Below are 17,977 nucleotides of genomic sequence, written 5' to 3'. Positions count from 1 at the left end.
TGACGATTAATTTTGCTCTTGAGGTCTTAACTTGTTAGTTAGTTCTAATACTGGGAATGACTCTGAATCTTTATAATTTTCCAGGTCAAAATATTAATTCATTTCTAAATAAATGCGGTGTTGTCCAGGTTAAAATATTAATTTTTCTAAATGTGGTTTTGCATCAATGTTCTGAGCAGTGTACGAACAACACTTCTAGCCATAAATCTGTTTGTATTTTCTATTGGGTTTAATTATTATTATGGCCTTAATCTAATAGTAGTATACAGAGACTTTTAGATGTGCCGATTTTGGCATTTAATTAATGTCTTAAACCTTGTTTGCATCAAACTTTTCTATTTTAATTTTCAATTTAGTACTGAAGGTTCTTCGGAAGGAACCCCTATTCTTAAAAGGAATATTAAGACACTGGTTACGAAGTTAGATTGGAATTGGTTACTTGCCGTTGATGATAGTTTGTCTAAAATAAAACTTTGCCTCGAATTTTTCTTTTTTTATGCAAAATATTCAATTTAAGTTTTCCTGATAAGTAATAGGTGGGTGTTAGGGAAATTTTGTACAGATATATTTTTGCTATCAAAATATATTATTGGTCTTGGTGGTTTCCGTTTTTACCATAAATTATGGTATAGAGCGATAACTTGAAAACTTTAGAAGTGTCAAACGTCATTGTCAGTTATTCCCACATTAGCCTAGTTTTAACTTTAAACCCATTCCATGGGCATGTTTTCCAGACGGTCTGGCAACACAATTCAAGCTTTCAGAGTAGGAGTATTTGATGAATGAGAATCTATGATGAATGAGATTCTAAGAGTCCTTTAGTATGCAGAGTAAAGCTGTTATAAAACATCACTTATTTTGGTATAGTTAAAAGTTTGATAAACATACTTTTGGACGATCTATGAAACTGGTTTTCATGAATTTGGTCTATAATCTATATAGGCTTAATAAGCTGTATTCTAAACAATGTTTCTTGAATTAAAAGGTAATAGACTGATTAGCATTTCTTAAAATAATTCATTGAATTATTCAGATATTACTTGGCCCTAATATACCACGAAGTAACTACATACACTTCCGGGTTTGTATGCTTCCCATAGATTTTGATTCCAAACATCCTCTTGAAATATTTTGTTTCAACGCTGTTATAATCAGGAATTTATACTTTTAATTTCTAGACAAAATGTGAGGTGGAACACTAGCCTACTGGCTTCATAAGAGCTATTTGACTAATGGGTGCTGGGCATAGATTTCATAGACTAAATTTTAAACTCTAACCTTATCTTGCACAACTATTTACTTGGAGAAGCTAATTGAGCATATCAAAAATAATTCGCGATCGTTTGTGAGAGGTAAATTTAAATTTTGGAAAAATTCAATTTTGTACAAATTAAGTCTTGATGGTATTTTTAACATTTAGTAAATAAATTGCTATCCAATTAAAGACCTTAAGTATGAGTGATTAGTTTCCTGATAATGTAATTTCTCATTTACTTGGTTCAATCATGACTGAAGTTATCTCCTACCTGTTATTTATTGCATTGCAAAGTAAAGACCTATTGTGAGATGTTAAATAATTTTTCCGATGTTTTTTTTACGAACAAAACTATGGCAGAGTAGAGACAGGTTACATGAATGTTTAGATTACTTGCGAAGCAAGACTTGGTAGAGCAGCCTTATTGGGGGAATTTGATGAACTAATATTAAAATTCATAGATTAAGAGCAAAAAAAGCTATGCCAAAGTAGACTTGAGAAATGTGATGAGTTAGTGTTCCCTGAATATTCATATTATGAAAAGAAAGGAATGACAGTAGATACTTTAGGGATGATTTAATGCTCCAAGAATTAGATTGAGCTAAAAAGCCATGCCAAAGCAGACTTTTTGAGGAATTTGAAGGGAATATAGGATTGTAAAATCTAATACCAGTGCGCACTTGTCAGTGACTGTTCCCATTACCTTACCCACCAGCCTTTAGCACAAACTACTTTAAAGGCTTTATCCTGTTATGCCGGTGCCAGCAAGGAAAGCTCTAGCACTCGTTGTCACAAAAGAGGTTAGACGTATGTTTCCTCCACAGCCTGAAGTGTTGCATGGGTGGTACCCCTTACATCGTCCCTAACCCAGTTTAAAGTGTCTGCCATGTCTTTTCTTGTGCCTGTTACCCGGTTCCTGTCAGGCGGTCCGGAGACCTTCATCCCCCCGCAGTGTTGTAATGGCTCTTTGTGTTGCAAGCCACTGGCAGTGTGCCTTCCACATGCACCATGATAGTGTTCTCAAGTGTTATCCATAATCAAGCAATTCCTGTGGATTCTCCTCTAGTCATCATTGTCGGTCTCTCATACCTTAATTCTTAATGCTTGCCGTGCCTTGGGTGAAAGTTTAAAAGAGAAAGCAAAGTGTATGCTTGTGCAATGTTTCTTTAGTCTCAGTATTGATTAATGCCAGGGACTCTTAAGCCCCCACTGTTGTTTACCTCCCGGGGACTTCTTTAACCCACGATTAAGCTGCAAGTTTTGCCATTGGGACAAAACTATCGTATTTGTTGGAATTTCTCGCTGGAGCAACATTTTAATTTGGTAGCAGTATAGGCCGGGCCCTATCAGAATAATAGTCTGCAGATAATCTGCAATAGTCTGGTCCTGTCCTCTCGGTGAAAAAGTTGCTGCAGGTTTGACCTATAGATTTTTTCTTTTTGTCACTATCTGAGGAAAGATAGTATTCTTAAATAATGAAGGCCATATATTGCAGAGGTGAATGGCAAATATGCCTTAGGAAGTTCTGAAGCAAGACTTGAAGAGAAAACCAGGAACAAACTTTCTACAAAAGCTTTAAGGATTCTTGGTTGTATGTAGGGTGAACCGGCATTTTTTCAAGAGTGTAAGTTTAACACTGTAAGTTTTGAGGAAAATAAAAACAATTTTACCCTAAATCAAGGTTATTTAATTTTAGCAAGTTTCTCATACTTAATAGTGAATGAGTATTGGTTACTGTTTAGCTGCTAACACAAGCTTGCATGATATTCTAGATGATTTGATAGTTTACTGTCTTGTTAGTTAACCACAATTCAAACAGGCCAGAATTCTTATGACCTACATTTTTAATTAAATGTATGTTTAGGTTTTAATTTTATCTTGGTTCTACTGTGTTTATTCTTAGTTTTGCTGTTGAATTTAACTAGACAGATGTAAAAAAAAAAAAATTCAAACTTTTGGTTGTATTGAAGTTATTACATGGTTGTCTTCATTTACAGAATTGCAGTACTGACAGAAAATAATGGATTAAGAATGCTAACCAAACGAGCCTTAACTATTATGGGTGTATATCTGTAAAAGGTAAGCTATCTTTCTTTCCTCTTCCATATAGAAAATAAGTTTTAATGTATTGTACGTAAGTTCATGTATATGTATGAACTCTTCTTAGAAAGATTTGAAAACACCATTTTGATTTTCCTGTTTCAAAACATTTATTTTTTCCTTTTATACAAAAATAAACTTTGAGACAATACTTAAGACTTAGATTAAGCCTACAGTTTTAAGACATGGATTAAACCTGCAGTTTTAATTGAAGTATTTACTACCTGATAGGTTTCAAGAATTCGTTAAAAGTATGTTTCAAAAATTTTGATATTTTAAATATTTTTAATCGGAGTTGACCAAAAAATTGGCAATTTACAAATTACCTTCATTCCTCATTTAATATAACTTCCTAAAGTATTTAAATATATTTTGAAATTATATTTTTCATAATTTCAGATTTTTGGAGCATGTGACTTAGTTGAGGAACTACTTCAGAATATTGTACTGGACAGTCTATACGAGGAGCTGGCACTTCTCAGATTTAGTAACTGATTAAATCCTGTTAACGGATGGTCAAACACTTTATACTAAAAGTGAAGTAAGAATTTCAGGTTTGAACTGTATCCTAGCACGAGTAAACTAGAAATTGAGTGTATTCTCTTCTTTAACCTTAATTTTTACTGCATTCAAACAATACTGGTGAGGGTAAATTAAACTGAAGACTGAAGTAAACCTTTGATATTAATTAAACTGAAGACTGAAGTAAACCTTTGATATTAATTAAACTGAAGACTGAAGTAAACCTTTGATATTAATGTTGATAGTTGGGTTTGGCTTATTCTTTAGTTTGTTTTTCATGATAGTGCATGCATTATAGGACTATTTGCGTCATTTAAAAAGTATGTCGGTGTACTGGCTTGCTCAGAAATATTTTAAGTAGAGGAAGATAGAGATTTAAGTCTCAATTTTTCAAGTTAAGTGCCAAACATGATACCCAGATGTCTTGATTGTATGCATTGGGAAAAATTTACATTACTTCACTATACAGCAAGCTAAAAAGTTAAAATTAAGACTATGAATCTACAAATAATTCTACAATTAATGAGCGTCTTAAATAAGTGTTAGGGTTGAATGATAATTTAATTTAAATTTAAAAATGGCTTCGGGTCTTGAAGTAAACTTATAAAAGAAAAGCATTCATGAAAGCTTGAGCAGATAAGGATTAGCAATTATCATTTCAAATATCCTGATAAAAAACCTAGGTATACTATTATTGCTTTAAAGATGTTCTAAAGGTAGGAGAAAATTATATTTATATGGGGTCTTGAACTACTACTCGTAGATTTTTGCTGTATTGAAAATAACTTTTTTCATCTTGAGTATTAGATTTATGCTTACTTTAATGTCTCTAAAATAGTTGGGTTGTATTAACAATTATACACAAAGGTTAAATAGATTTTATAAGTTCTAAATTTGCATTGTAAAAAATAATCCTATGAATTTTAGTGTATAACTGGGTAACAAACTAACTTGTTGGTAGTGAAACTTTGTTAAATCTGTTATGATTTTAGGTCGGCTCTTATTTCTTTCTGATTTATGATCCAAATAGCAACAGACCTAAATTTATAGGATTAAATCTATACATTTTACTATTAATCTTTCACCAGAACTATACAACCTTGTAGTTGTGGGGATCATTTTCTTAGACGGCCCTTTAATCATACTACGGTTTCTATGAAAAAGCAGTTTGAACCTAATATAATTCGTTAAACCTAATATAATTTAGTACAGTAATATAATTTAGAACAGTAAATGTTGAAATTCTATGGATCGCAGACTTTTCCCATAAAACATTCATAACTTACAGCAAGTTTTCTGTCGGTAAACTCCAGCAATATTTATTATGCAGATATTCCCATTTTTCTAGGGTTTGAAGCCATGAAAACCTTCTACTTTTAAAGTTTTAATTTGGTGGTTGCTTTTTTCAGCAGTAAGTTTACTTTCTTTTACAGTAATGGACAGATGCTAGTCACCTAAAGGTTTATCTGTAGGCCAAATCCATCTAGGAGCTTAATGGGTATGATCTATTAGTTTAATGGAAAAATATAATTAGCAGATACAAGCTGTAATATATGAAAGTATACTGATTGATAATTTCAATCCTGGGATGAAAACTGTATATTAGTTGCTAAATTAATGGTGATTGAAAGGTCAGATACATTCAGTATATTTGATGTATAAAGTTTTCAGTGGTTTTGAGTAATCAAAAGGAAATCTTATTTTAATAGATGAATTATAACTTGGCGTGATTTGTCCTTATATCTTTAGTTAGTTGATAGCTTATATATTCCCAGTGATCGAAAGGGCTTAATTTCGTAGTTGATAGATAAAATCATAGGGATCAATATGTAATATCAAAGTGATTGAAATGGCATAATTATGAAATCTGATGTTTAAGTGAAAAAAAGGGCAAGCTTTTATAAAGACAATCTGAAATAATTTTGTATAATAAAGATTATAATTTTCATAAGATAATTTAGGCTAAAATCCATCTATGAACATGCGAAACTGGAACCTTTTAAGAATTCGCGCTAGTTATATATACAGACGATAGAACTGGTGGTATAAAACGTCAAGTTCTTACAAAGTTAATGGGACTTTGGCTTCCTTTGTGGATATACTGTTTAATCTGAATTTTAATGGTAAAACTGCTAGGTTTTTAAACCTGAAGTCACTGTAGGGGGAATATAAAATATAAATTGTCTTGAAAAATTAGGTAATGTGGTATTTTAACTAGTTTAACTTAGTGGTTTCATTAGCCTGTTTGTTTTTCTCAACTTTACACCTAATGCTGATGTGGAGATTTTTGGTCAGTTATTCTTCTATGAGTTAATATTGGCAGGTGGAAATATTAGTGTTACTGTATAATTGAAGTATGTTTTTTTAATGAATTTTGGTTTCAAGTTAAAACTAATGGAAAGGTGTTTTTTTTTTTTTTTTTTTATCTTGCTATTTCCTGGGTGTTTCCACTCCGATAATGTTTACTTGTCATCATCATACCTTATAGTTTTTCATCATAATTCGAGAAATATAGAAACGCTGCACTTCATTAACTTGAAAGTCCTCTGCAAATATTTGAGTTTTTATATTTTTTTCTTATATTTTGCAGGATGATATTAAACCCAGGTCAAATAAGATGGAAGAATTAACTCTGAAACAGAAGCCTGGAGAGATTGTAGTGCACCTCAATGCTGAAAAAAAAGTTGCACACAAGTGTAGATACTGAATCGTGTAATTAAAGCAGCACAAACTTGTGACTAGATTTAATGACAGCATACCAGAGGTAGAAAGACGCACAGTTAATGCAGAGAAAGATTGAGACAGCGGTGATGCAGATGGATCGAGATGCAACGGTGATTCAAAGAGAGTTTGAGACGCAGCGTTGAGGGGCAGAGTTGAAGCAGAGAAAGATTGAGACGCAGCGTTGAGGCAGAGAGAAAGTGATGCAGAGATCTTATCTCTGCATCAACATTTGACATTGACACTTAAAAGAAAACTTTCGAAGCAGCAGGCAAGAAAATAGCACCAGTGGTGAGAGACGATGCAGTGGTGATAAAGATTAAATTATATTGCTTGTGATGCTTTTAAGCAAAATAGCAAGAAAAGGAAACTTTCAAAGCAGGAAACCATAATTTTGATAATCATATTAATGGATAATAAAAAATTTAGTGAAATCAATTGGTTTATTTCTATCATTACGAATGTTTTTATAATGTGATTGTTCAATAGTGTTAATTTATCCCCTTCTCCTCTTATCTTCTCATGGTCACTTTTCCCTATTGAGATCACTCTCCATTTTCCAGCTTCTTTCCATCATTGTTCTGCTTTACTTCCACTTCCGTCAATTTGACAGAAGGCCATAGTCAATACTCCAGTCATGCAGATGTCTTAAAATAGTGTTCTCACTAGATATTAGACGTGAGCTAGATGTTCTCTGTGAGCTAGATGTTCTCTTGTGAGAAACTAAAGCTTATTTCTTCTAGTCAGGACAGCAGTCTATATCATTTAACCAAACCCATGGCTCTTCAGCAGTCACAGGATGTCTGTTCAACCAACTTGTTCTCCCATCTCAGGGGCAGGTCCACTAACTTGAGCAATGGCTCTTCCAGTTACAGGATTTCAGCTTAGCACCTGTGCTGTTAAAGTTTGTATTTCCCTTCACAGAATGTCAGCTTCGCAAACTATAGAGATGGCATACGTTCGTTTTATTTCTGAAAAAGATTAGAAGAATTTAATAAAGAAATTGCTTTACAATTTAAATTAGGTACTATTTAAGTCATGAAAGCTTCAGAATACACAAAATAATAATTATTGTTGACTCGAGTCATTCAGTAGCATAGCTTAACTTAAAAACTGCGTAGTACTAAACAATCAAATTTTGAACACCCATCATGACTAAAAAACATTTTTCACACCAAACGTAGTTATGAAAAACATCATCGTAGTTAAAGGTATCCTTACTACTTATAAAAGAGCACTAGTACATATACTTAGAAAACAGATGTCAACACCTGAAATTTAATTGAAATTGCTATGAACATTACGTCTACAATTTTTACGTCTACAATTTTTAATAGCTACATGTAGCAAATATGGTAAATACAAATGTAGCAAATATGGTAAATACAAATGTAGCAAATATGGTAAATAAAAATCTATCTCAATGACTTAAAGCAACGCTTAACAACTCTTATACTCTTATCATTTGTATAAAATATCTTTGTATGAACCTAGTAGACTAAAGCTAGGGATATTTTGGCAAAAGCTTTTCAAGAGCCATGTGAACCTGGTGCACTAAGGCTAGGGAAGACTAAAAAGCAGATCAAGGGCCATAAAAAAAACTTGCCTACTCATAAAAATGATTCATAAAAATGATTAATGTTTAAGACTACAAAACATAACGAATTCAGACATAATTTACCTAAAACTTCATCAAAATATAAATTTCACTGTTTCTTACAAATGCAGTCTTTAAATATGTCAGCTCCGATTAACACATATATCCTCAAATTTTTAACTGAAAATAATTTTGATTTTGATAAAAATAATAGCTATACTTTTTGTGGCCCAAATTGTCACGAGGCTCCAAACCAAAATTAGCCTTTTGGCTACCAATTTGTGAAAGTTTGGAGAAGTTTAATAAAAAATAGAATAAGTCTCCTCTATAATGAACTGTATTTATTGTCTAATTGCCTTAAGTACTTCATAGATTAACATCCTTTAAGGGAGTTCATACCAATTTTTGGCTAAACTGTCCAAATTAGCTGAGTGTACAACTAACTATTCATAGATATGGTCATTACGAAGAGAAAAATAAATACCTGTATTATACAACTTGTGATAGCATTGCAAGTTGATCGAGGGCGATGATAGTAAAATTATAGGTTTTTGGTTTCCGACTCAAAATAAAACGCTATGATCCAACTCTCACAAATTCAAATACCAAGAATGCATCTGAAACTAAACAAAAAATGTAGAAAAACAATACGAATCCAAGTACAGATATGTTTAACGGTTAAAACATTCAATAAAGGAATTTGATGCACTTCTGTAGACTTAAATTTATCGATGCAATACAACCTACACATGTTAAGAGAATTTTAAATTCAACAATATGTAATAAAAAGAATAACCTATACTCTCAAGAAAATTTGGTCATTTCCCTAGTCACAAATTAACCTTACTTTCTTTAGTATTATCTAACAAATATGCCACATACTCAACACTAGAAAACCTAGTACCGCCTCTCCAACTGAAAATGTCCAGGGTTTATGAGATGGTAAATCAGTCTGTCGTTATCATTGAGTCTATGCAATTTGAACCAAATAGTTTGTCTTAGATCACAGCCTAAAAGACAACAGATTGTAGGGAAATATAAAGCCTATTTTTGATAGAATCCAGCAATTTAGTGCTCCCAAACCTATATACTGGGCTTTTTTATCATTAGGAAAAGTTATCAGGGCACAGGTTTCAAAGATATTGTTTAATCAAGTACAATTACAGATGATCCCATAGCTGGTATCACAGAAAGTAAAAGTTCAATGGTTTCTGTACAAAATATGTTATTCCATAAAGCATTGAAGATAATGGTTTTAAAAGGCTTCTTTACTCCTCTTGGAAAGAAAATTGAAGAAATGATACATGCTGCAAGAAAGAGACCAAGTTAGTAGAAACCTTCACAATAACGTTTTTTTCTACAATAAAAAAAAAAAAAATATTGATACAGGTGCATGTTCTCAAATCATGCAGGTGTATGGAGAATACCTTGAATTTCAAAGACATTCAAACAGGTTACTCTCATTATTTTGGAAGTCTTACATTGACTTGGTGGACCATAGACTCTGCAGGGAATCACGAGAAGGCCACTGACCATATCAAATGAACTATCAACGAGATGTTTCTATGGTGGTTTGTCTATGACAAGTTAAACTATGCCAGATAACTGGTGATATACTAATACACATGTCCCGGATACATATTAATAACCCACAGGTGTATGAGCATTTCATGAAAATACATTTTCCAGCACAGCTGGAGTCTATCAGTTCATTTGGTTCGAGTTCCAGTAGATCTGATCATAGAGATAACTGTAAAGAAAGATCCACAACAAGACGGAAGAAAGAAAGCAAGGCGTAGGGTAAAGAAGAATGATACAAAACGAGTTCTGCTTGATGCAAAAGAATGCTGCAGATCCTTAAGGAATGCTTACAGTGCTCCACAAATAGATATTGATAACACTAACCCATTTTGGCTAGAAACATTTGCACCAAAAATAATGGTCAGAAATTCATACAACACCAAAAATGCTAGTTAAAACAAATATATGGCTCAAATATTTGGGTGGGAAATTCAAGTACCTCACTATTACTTTGATGATTAATGTCATGTGGTGTGTTTTTACTGTCAAAGATATCACATAAATTAAGGAAATGTAGATTTGCTGACAGCCTACCAATCTTTAAACTTTTCTGATCTTGCCAATTAGAGTGAGATTGGAAATTTATTGAAACACCTTTCAGCAATGTAATATATTTCTCAATTTGATATTTCTAACTGTCTAGATGTCCAATTGAGGATTTGGCCCACCATAGATTATGAAGGAGTTGATAAACCCTTACTAGGGGGATAATATTGCAAGTCATTTGGCCTTCCTTAATCTCTATGAACAGCAATAAACCCACTCATATGAGGTTGTCAGAAAAAGTAACATATAGTTTTCATATCTGGTATTTTCAGAGTTTAAAGCCTCTTTTTGGTTTTATATGCATGTCAAGTTTTAGTAGATATTTTAAGATTACCACAGTTCAGAGTAGAGTACATAAGTACGTTGATTTTCCAAATATACCAATCCAAATTTAGTTGGATCAAGAATTCTTCCTGTGAGAAACTTTTGTTTCTCAAACAAGTGGAGAAAAAGGAGAGCTATTGTCTACTTTTCCAGAAGTCTGGAGTAAATTGCTTAAATATATCACCTGATAAGCAAAAATCTACGATTCATTTATATGCAAAAATACACTGGATCTCAATTTTATTAAAGCTCTTACAAGTAAAAAGTATTGTTTCACTATTTTGTTGAGTATTTAAGGTTGTTCTTCAAAATACACCAGAAAATGAAATGAGAGTTCAAAATTCACAACAAAAATGAAATGAAAGACGACCTCAAACTTCTCGGTGCATTATAAAGAAAACTCATAGAATCTTAGAATTAACCAACTATACCATTTTCCTTGATAAGAATAACTCATTTCCCAAAAGAGGTGTTTTACAGTAGCCTGTTGACAAGCCTATGTATAAATACTGGCTAATAAAAATAATCCTATTGCCTTTACAAATATTCTAAAATCACCAACCTCATTTATCACCATTTTGTTGAAGTGCTTTCTACTCTTTTTTTTAAGACATAAAATTCTAAGAATATTGAAGATTTACACGATACCCTTAATGCATCTAATTATTTGTCACAGCAAAATCCTTCACCCAACTTATAAGAACCACAAATAAGGTTGCCTAATTGGGATAGGAGAATCCAGGCTAACTCATCAGGAGTGCCCATCCTTTATCTCTCTACCTTACTGCATAAAAGATTCAGACTAAGGTCAAGAATTAAGAACTCTGACTGCTGAAGTAGGTTAGGGAGTGCCTGAGGGAACGTGGTTAGTGTATGGCCTTGCACTTTTGGTTAGACTTGCTCATAATATATTCAATATCTGAAACTTTAAACGTTGCAGTGGTGTAAGGGTTAACTTTTGTTATTGGGTACAATGATGCAGTATATGGTTCTTGCATAACCATAAGATAGAATAGAGCCCAATTATTGCCATTGTCAAATTTTACCAAGTTTCACTGTGATCATTGCATTAACAGGACATGTATATTTTTATAACCTGTTAAACAATATATTGTCCATTGACAATTTTTGTAGTCTGCTGTTTTTGGCTTTATCCTTTTAAAAACAAACAGCCTAATATTTATTAAACAGAGAAGGATATAACCAAACACTACATTAAAATCAGGCACCCTGAATCTGAAAGGATATATGCTTCATACTTAATATTTACTTGACTATTCATAACCAAACACTACATTAAAGTCAAGCACCCTGAATTTGAAAGAATGTATGGTTCATACTTTATATTTACTTGACTAATCATATCCAAACGCTACATTAAAGTCAAGCTCCCTGAACATAAAAGGATATATAATTCATACTTAATATTTACTTGACTATTGATAGACCAAGGCATTTATAGACTATCACATTTAAAATCATGGATATCTACTTCATGGTTATGACACTAATGAATTCCTGCAATCTGCTTTTGCCCTGCCTAAAACTCTTTGATGGATAATCGGGTAACAAAATCTAGTAGTATCAATTGGACTTAACAGTTTACTATTTATCAATTATTGAACATTGTATACAATAACGACTGGCACCTAAATGCTCAGCTCGAAACTTGCTAAATAAATTTGATGTTGCATACATTCTAAAGGGCACATACAAGTCAACATCAAACAAATGGGATACTTATATCAAAGGCTACATGTAATCAATATTGTGACTAATATAATTCACACTTCTCCATTATCATTAAAGGAATGCATATATAAAAAAAAGCCTTCACACAAACTGTGTCAAAGACTGACCACTGAAACAAATAGTTTCTAATATGTTTCAATTGGAGAATGGGGAATTGGATTTCATAATTAGAGGTATCATACATAGATATCCCTTGTAGGTGTAGGAATTTTTCATGTTATTTCTGATAGTGCTGAAGGTTTTGTATTTAACTAGATTTAGTTTTCTGATCATTAGATTCAGAGTTTTTGTGGATTTGATAACTTTACTAATGCCTAGTGAAATTATGTGTAAAAATGAAAAGGGTTGATACCGCATATTTTGTGCAAAAATTTAAAAGGACAAATATATAACTGAACTGTAAACAGTCACACTGCTAAAAGGTGTGCATCTACTTGAAAAGTAACTTCAATGTTTAAATTTTGAGGACAGGTCCGAAAATTTTCGTCAACACTGCGAAACCTCTGAGAATATGTTTGTGCAAAGGACAGGGAAGTCCTCGTTTGAACATACATGCTTCTATTAAATCAAATAGAGTGTACATATAAACATCTCTAAGGCAAGCTATACTTAAGGCAAGTCATTTATGTGACAAAGGCCATAGAGACCAGGTAACTCGGGTTAGCAAAGGGACGAAAGAATTTATTCCTGTTTTCTTGGTTAGATTATATGAATATTACAAAACGTTTCGTGTGATGCTCACTACAACAATGCAGTCATTATTAATGTATCATAATTTGGCACTTTTACATTAATACTTACCTTAAAGGGTTGAGGTCAAAAGTTAAGTTCCTCTTTGTTGGTGCATGGGATAACTGGTAGTTCACCTCCCATATTAGGAAGAGTACAATTTTGTAACGACTGGCAGAATGATGGTGTGTTCCAACGCCTTGTGCTGGTGAATAGAGTGGTTCATAAAACACATGTTTTGGTGCAAAATCTACTAAAATAATTTTACATAAACATACGAGTTAAGGAGTATATAAATCATTGCTTTTTCATTCCACTTCAGAGATTGTACTTTCACACCCTGCCAAAACTTCTCTCTCTTTTGGTATACGCAATTGTAATGATCCATAAATCAATGATAGTCAACAAAGGAACCCTTAGCTCCCACTTGCAAGATTTTAATAATCTTGCTGCAAGATAAAGGACTACATCAGCTAAATTAGGATTTCCTAAACTGATATTCAAATCCACATATGCCCAGTTTTGTGACACTCTAAGAAACTGACAAGGAGGACCTGGTTCAGAGATATATGCTTTTATTAAAAAAAAATGCACATGGTAAAACTCTCTAACAAGCAATTAAGACGTGCAATACTCAAGAAAAGTCATTACAGTAACACAGGCCATCCAGACCAGGCATCTCTAGTTTGCAAATGGAAAAAAATTTGTCCTGTATTCATGGCAAACTCATGTGAATTTGACAAGAGGTAATTGATTTGCTACTCACAAGATTAATGCAATCATTATTAAAGTATCACATTCAGACATTGACATTATTCCTTACCTTAAGGCTTGGAGGTCAAGAGTTAAGGCTCCTATGCTGCTTGTGCGTGGGACTACTGGTTGTGCACCTTCCATAGTTGGGAGAGTTCTATTCTCTGACTTCTAAAAGGGAAGTAGTGATGTTCTAACCTCTTGTCCTGGAAAATTAAAGGGTTCATGAAATAAAGGATTTTGGTGCAAAATTTGGTATGATTAATTTTAGATAAGCATACAATCAGTTTAGAATTTTATAAATACTTGTTTTTTCATTGCACCACGGAGATTGTACCTTCACACGGTGCAAAACTTAATTTTGGTATGTGCAACTGCAATGACTTGCCACAAGATAAAAGCCTACATCAGTAAAAATTTGGGTTTCCCAAACCGAGATTCACCAATTTGCAAAAAAAATTGCTAAGCCCACCTATAGCCAGTAAGTACTGGGAGTAATTTCCCAAAACTTCAGAACATTAAGACCTCCAGTTACACAGAGATTGTAATATCCAGTCAAGTTTATGGGTAACAGAACCTTGCCAAAAGGACGTTGGAAGGAAAAGATTAATAAAGAGGAGAATTTTATCCTCTTTAACACAAGTTTTTTTCAAAGAAATGCCCGTAAATGTAACTACGGAAAAATCACATGACACAACAGTCATAATCTCCCCAGTTTAGTCAAGGTATAAGGATTCATGGCCATGGTTATGGTCGACAATTTAACAGCTGAATGTATGGTTCCATGTATTTAACCTCTCACTCCTCTTTACAGAAAACCATGGCATTGGTTAACACAATATAACTTAAAAAGAGTTGAGTGTGGGGTGAAATGGCTTTTATAAAACCATATCCCCAGACTAGTGCATAACTATTTAGAAGCATTGAATGGTTTAATATTATAGCTAATGACTACATCCTAAAACTGGATTTTTATTTATAGGTGTCTACTATAACTAAGTTTTGGAGTTAGGATAGGTCAACTAGCAGGACTTCAAGCTACAACTCCTTTGCTAATTGTGTATTCGCCTCTAAGTCTGTACATCTGTGGTTTTATTCGGTCAATTATACAATACTTTCAAGCATCTATTTTGTTATTCTTTTATATCATCTTTCACCGACCAAGAGATAATTGGTATCATATATCGAGACAAAATGTTATAAACTATTATAAATACTAGCTCATGGCGCTAATGCACGTAACGAAACATGTTCCACTTGCTGGAAGAAAGGGAAATGAGAGCGTTAAACTAAGAGTGAAGCAAGCTGTAACGAAGAAAAAAAAATAAACGGTGATAATTTAGATCATTAAGATAAAGCCAAAATACCAGTCCATGGGTCTAACTTAATAGAAAAGGTTTCACCTGCCAGAACATAAGAGCAATTAGATGATGGTAAATTGCGAGCAGTGCGTCCTAAGGCGGAGCAAAAACACATTTATAATGAATGCAGCAAAACATTCTACTGGCCAGAACATGAGAGCAATGAGAATATTATTTAGAATGAAGCAAGGTACAACAAAGCAAAAACCAATTTAACTAATGTGATAAATTAGATAATCAATCTAACAAAAAAAAAATACAAGCCCACAGTACTAATGCACATATCGAAATCATGTTCTTTGCCAGAACATAAGAGCAATAAGATGTGAATTCATCGGTGAACTATTGAACTAAGATAAAATGGATCATTATAAGAACACAAAAATACTAGCCTACGAGGCAAATGCATGTGGTGAAACATGTTCTGCTTGCCAGAACATAAGAACAATGAGATATTAAATTTTGAACAAAGTAAAGTATGGGGAAACAAAGACCAATGAATCATTGTGTGTTAATTTAGCATACTAACATACAGGTAAATGTACACAAGCAATCTACATCTCATTCCTTCGTTTATTGTGTATTCACACCTTCAAGTTTGTATGACGATTAACGCCAAAATACTAACCAACAGGACTAAGGGGTGTGGAAAATAGTATTCTTACCAGAACATCGGAGCAGTGAGAAAATGTTTACTTGCGAGCGAAGCGAGCATACAACAGCAAAAGCCAATAAGTCATTAGCTAAATTAAGTAAAAAGGTATTTGTAATACGTTGAACACAACACTAATACGAACGACTTACTAGAAAAATGGGATGAAAAAAAAACCCTGTTTTCAATGCATCCGGCATTCATTACAAACAAATACTAAGGTGATTTGCCCGTTTCATTAATGTTCAGTTTTAATTACGATAACTGAAGGAAACAAAGTTGAAGAATGTTAATTTGAATATAAACAAGTAAACAAGTTCACTATAGTTTAAGGAGTTTCGAACATAATTGATAATGATACCTAGTTATGGTATTTGATGCCCATAACTCAAAAACTAGGGATTTCCGCAAAGGATTCATTATCAGAAACTTTTAAAACACCATACAATGCATTAAAAACCAGTCTTATTTTCTACAAAGTTTATTGTACCATTCTATAATTTTACCAATTTTACATAAAGTGACTAAAAAGGTTTAATTTAAAGACTTGTCAGAGAAAACAAGAAAAAACATTGAATGTTGTTTCACAAAAATTGCCATTTGCTCATATAGATATCTCGAAAATGCAGGTCTCAAGTTCTTGGTAAAGAAAGAAATACTTAAGAAAACACTACTTACTTTTTACTTTTAGGGGTTTATTTCTCGCCCTCCATCAGGAACAGTGTGTGCAGGCGGGCCTTGATGTGTGAAAATAATTTCTTTCCAGTTTATGTTTTGCTCTGTATTTTTTCAGTTATTCGCTAGCATTTGTATTCAGGCTTAATAGTTTTCATATCACTATTATAACACTTTCCAGAGAGATGAGAAATAGTTCTATGTATTTACAACGGATATCAAAAGGGCATATTAGGCTTCCTGAGCAATAAATAGCATAAAAAGATAACGTGTGTAACTGCATCTTGATTGGAAATTAAAATTTAATGTTTACTCAATTGCAAATGGTTGACGAAAGACACTGGAAGCCTATGAGGTAAAGGAGATCTAGAATGGCTCTCCTATTCCATATGCGAATTATTAATTTTAGAGTTTTACACAGAAATTGAATGATCCAAAAAAAAAGATAATACGTAAAGAAGACATTATTAGATATTAAAAAATATGAAACAACTTACGAAAATATAACTAATATTAAGCCACCTGCATCCACTATTAGCAGACGAGATAACTACGTCACAAAACCCAAAGAGTTGAGTAACAAGGATCACCAAGGACGATTACCTATTCCTCCCAATAGATGGCGCTGAAGCAAAGAGGTTACATATTCTTACCAATAGATGGCGCTGAAGCAAAAAAGTTATATGGTTTGATTTTAATGTTTTGCAGTCCTTTTTTCTAACTTTTTATTTCTAATAAAGTCTTAATTCGCGAATTAATTTGTGTAACATGTCAAGGCTTTGGAAAAATCATATTAACATTATTTTACTATATTTTCCGAACCATTGATAATGAAACATGAATTTTAGTCCCAGGAAAATATTTGAAAGGAGCCTACTAGTAAATGAGGAGACAAAAACACACACATACATACATACATACATACATATATATATATATATATATATATATATATATATATATATATATATATATATATATATATATATTATATATACTCTAAATAATTCAATAAATATGTTTGAATCATGTAATGGTTCTACTTTTTGAAGTGCTGTCAAATATAAGAAAGGCTGGAATTAATTAAGACAAGGCACTACTACTACTACTACTACTACTACTACTACTACTACTACTACTACTACTACTACTATAATAATAATAATAATAATAATTCATGATGATGATGATGATAATACTACTACTACTACTACTACTACTACTACTACTACTACTACTAATAATAATAATAATAATAATAATAATAATAATAATAATAATAATAATAATAATAATATCCAAAAGTTTTCTTCAAATTCTTCACTTCTCTGTGATTTCTAAACATAGTGAAAGAGGAGGGAGACTCGAATGCAGAGAGAAGTTATATTTCTGCGTTCTCTGAGTGGGGC

General features: G+C 32.6%; 2 long non-coding RNA genes across 3 annotated transcripts; one reads left to right on the top strand and one right to left on the bottom strand.

The window, feature by feature from the left end:
• Positions 1-3,758: 3,758 nt before the first annotated feature.
• LOC137619254 (uncharacterized) lies at positions 3,759-6,671 on the top strand. Its single transcript, XR_011039874.1, has 2 exons — positions 3,759-3,896; positions 6,468-6,671. It is a non-coding gene; the product is annotated as an uncharacterized lncRNA (long non-coding RNA).
• A 427-nt stretch (positions 6,672-7,098) lies between these two features.
• LOC137619253 (uncharacterized) lies at positions 7,099-17,092 on the bottom strand. 2 transcript variants are annotated; one of them, XR_011039873.1, is made up of 5 exons: positions 17,066-17,092; positions 13,951-14,086; positions 13,200-13,332; positions 8,680-8,818; positions 7,099-7,569 (listed from the first exon to the last, which is right to left on the bottom strand). It is a non-coding gene; the product is annotated as an uncharacterized lncRNA (long non-coding RNA). The 2 variants fall into 2 exon arrangements; XR_011039872.1 differs by lacking the exon at positions 17,066-17,092 and adding an exon at positions 16,572-17,020.
• Positions 17,093-17,977: the final 885 nt, after the last annotated feature.

Source organism: Palaemon carinicauda, chromosome 25 (assembly GCF_036898095.1).
Source record: "Palaemon carinicauda isolate YSFRI2023 chromosome 25, ASM3689809v2, whole genome shotgun sequence".
Classification (NCBI taxonomy): Eukaryota; Metazoa; Arthropoda; class Malacostraca; order Decapoda; family Palaemonidae; genus Palaemon; species Palaemon carinicauda.
Note: the sequence above shows the minus strand (reverse complement) of the source record. Positions and strands in the feature narration are given on the sequence as shown.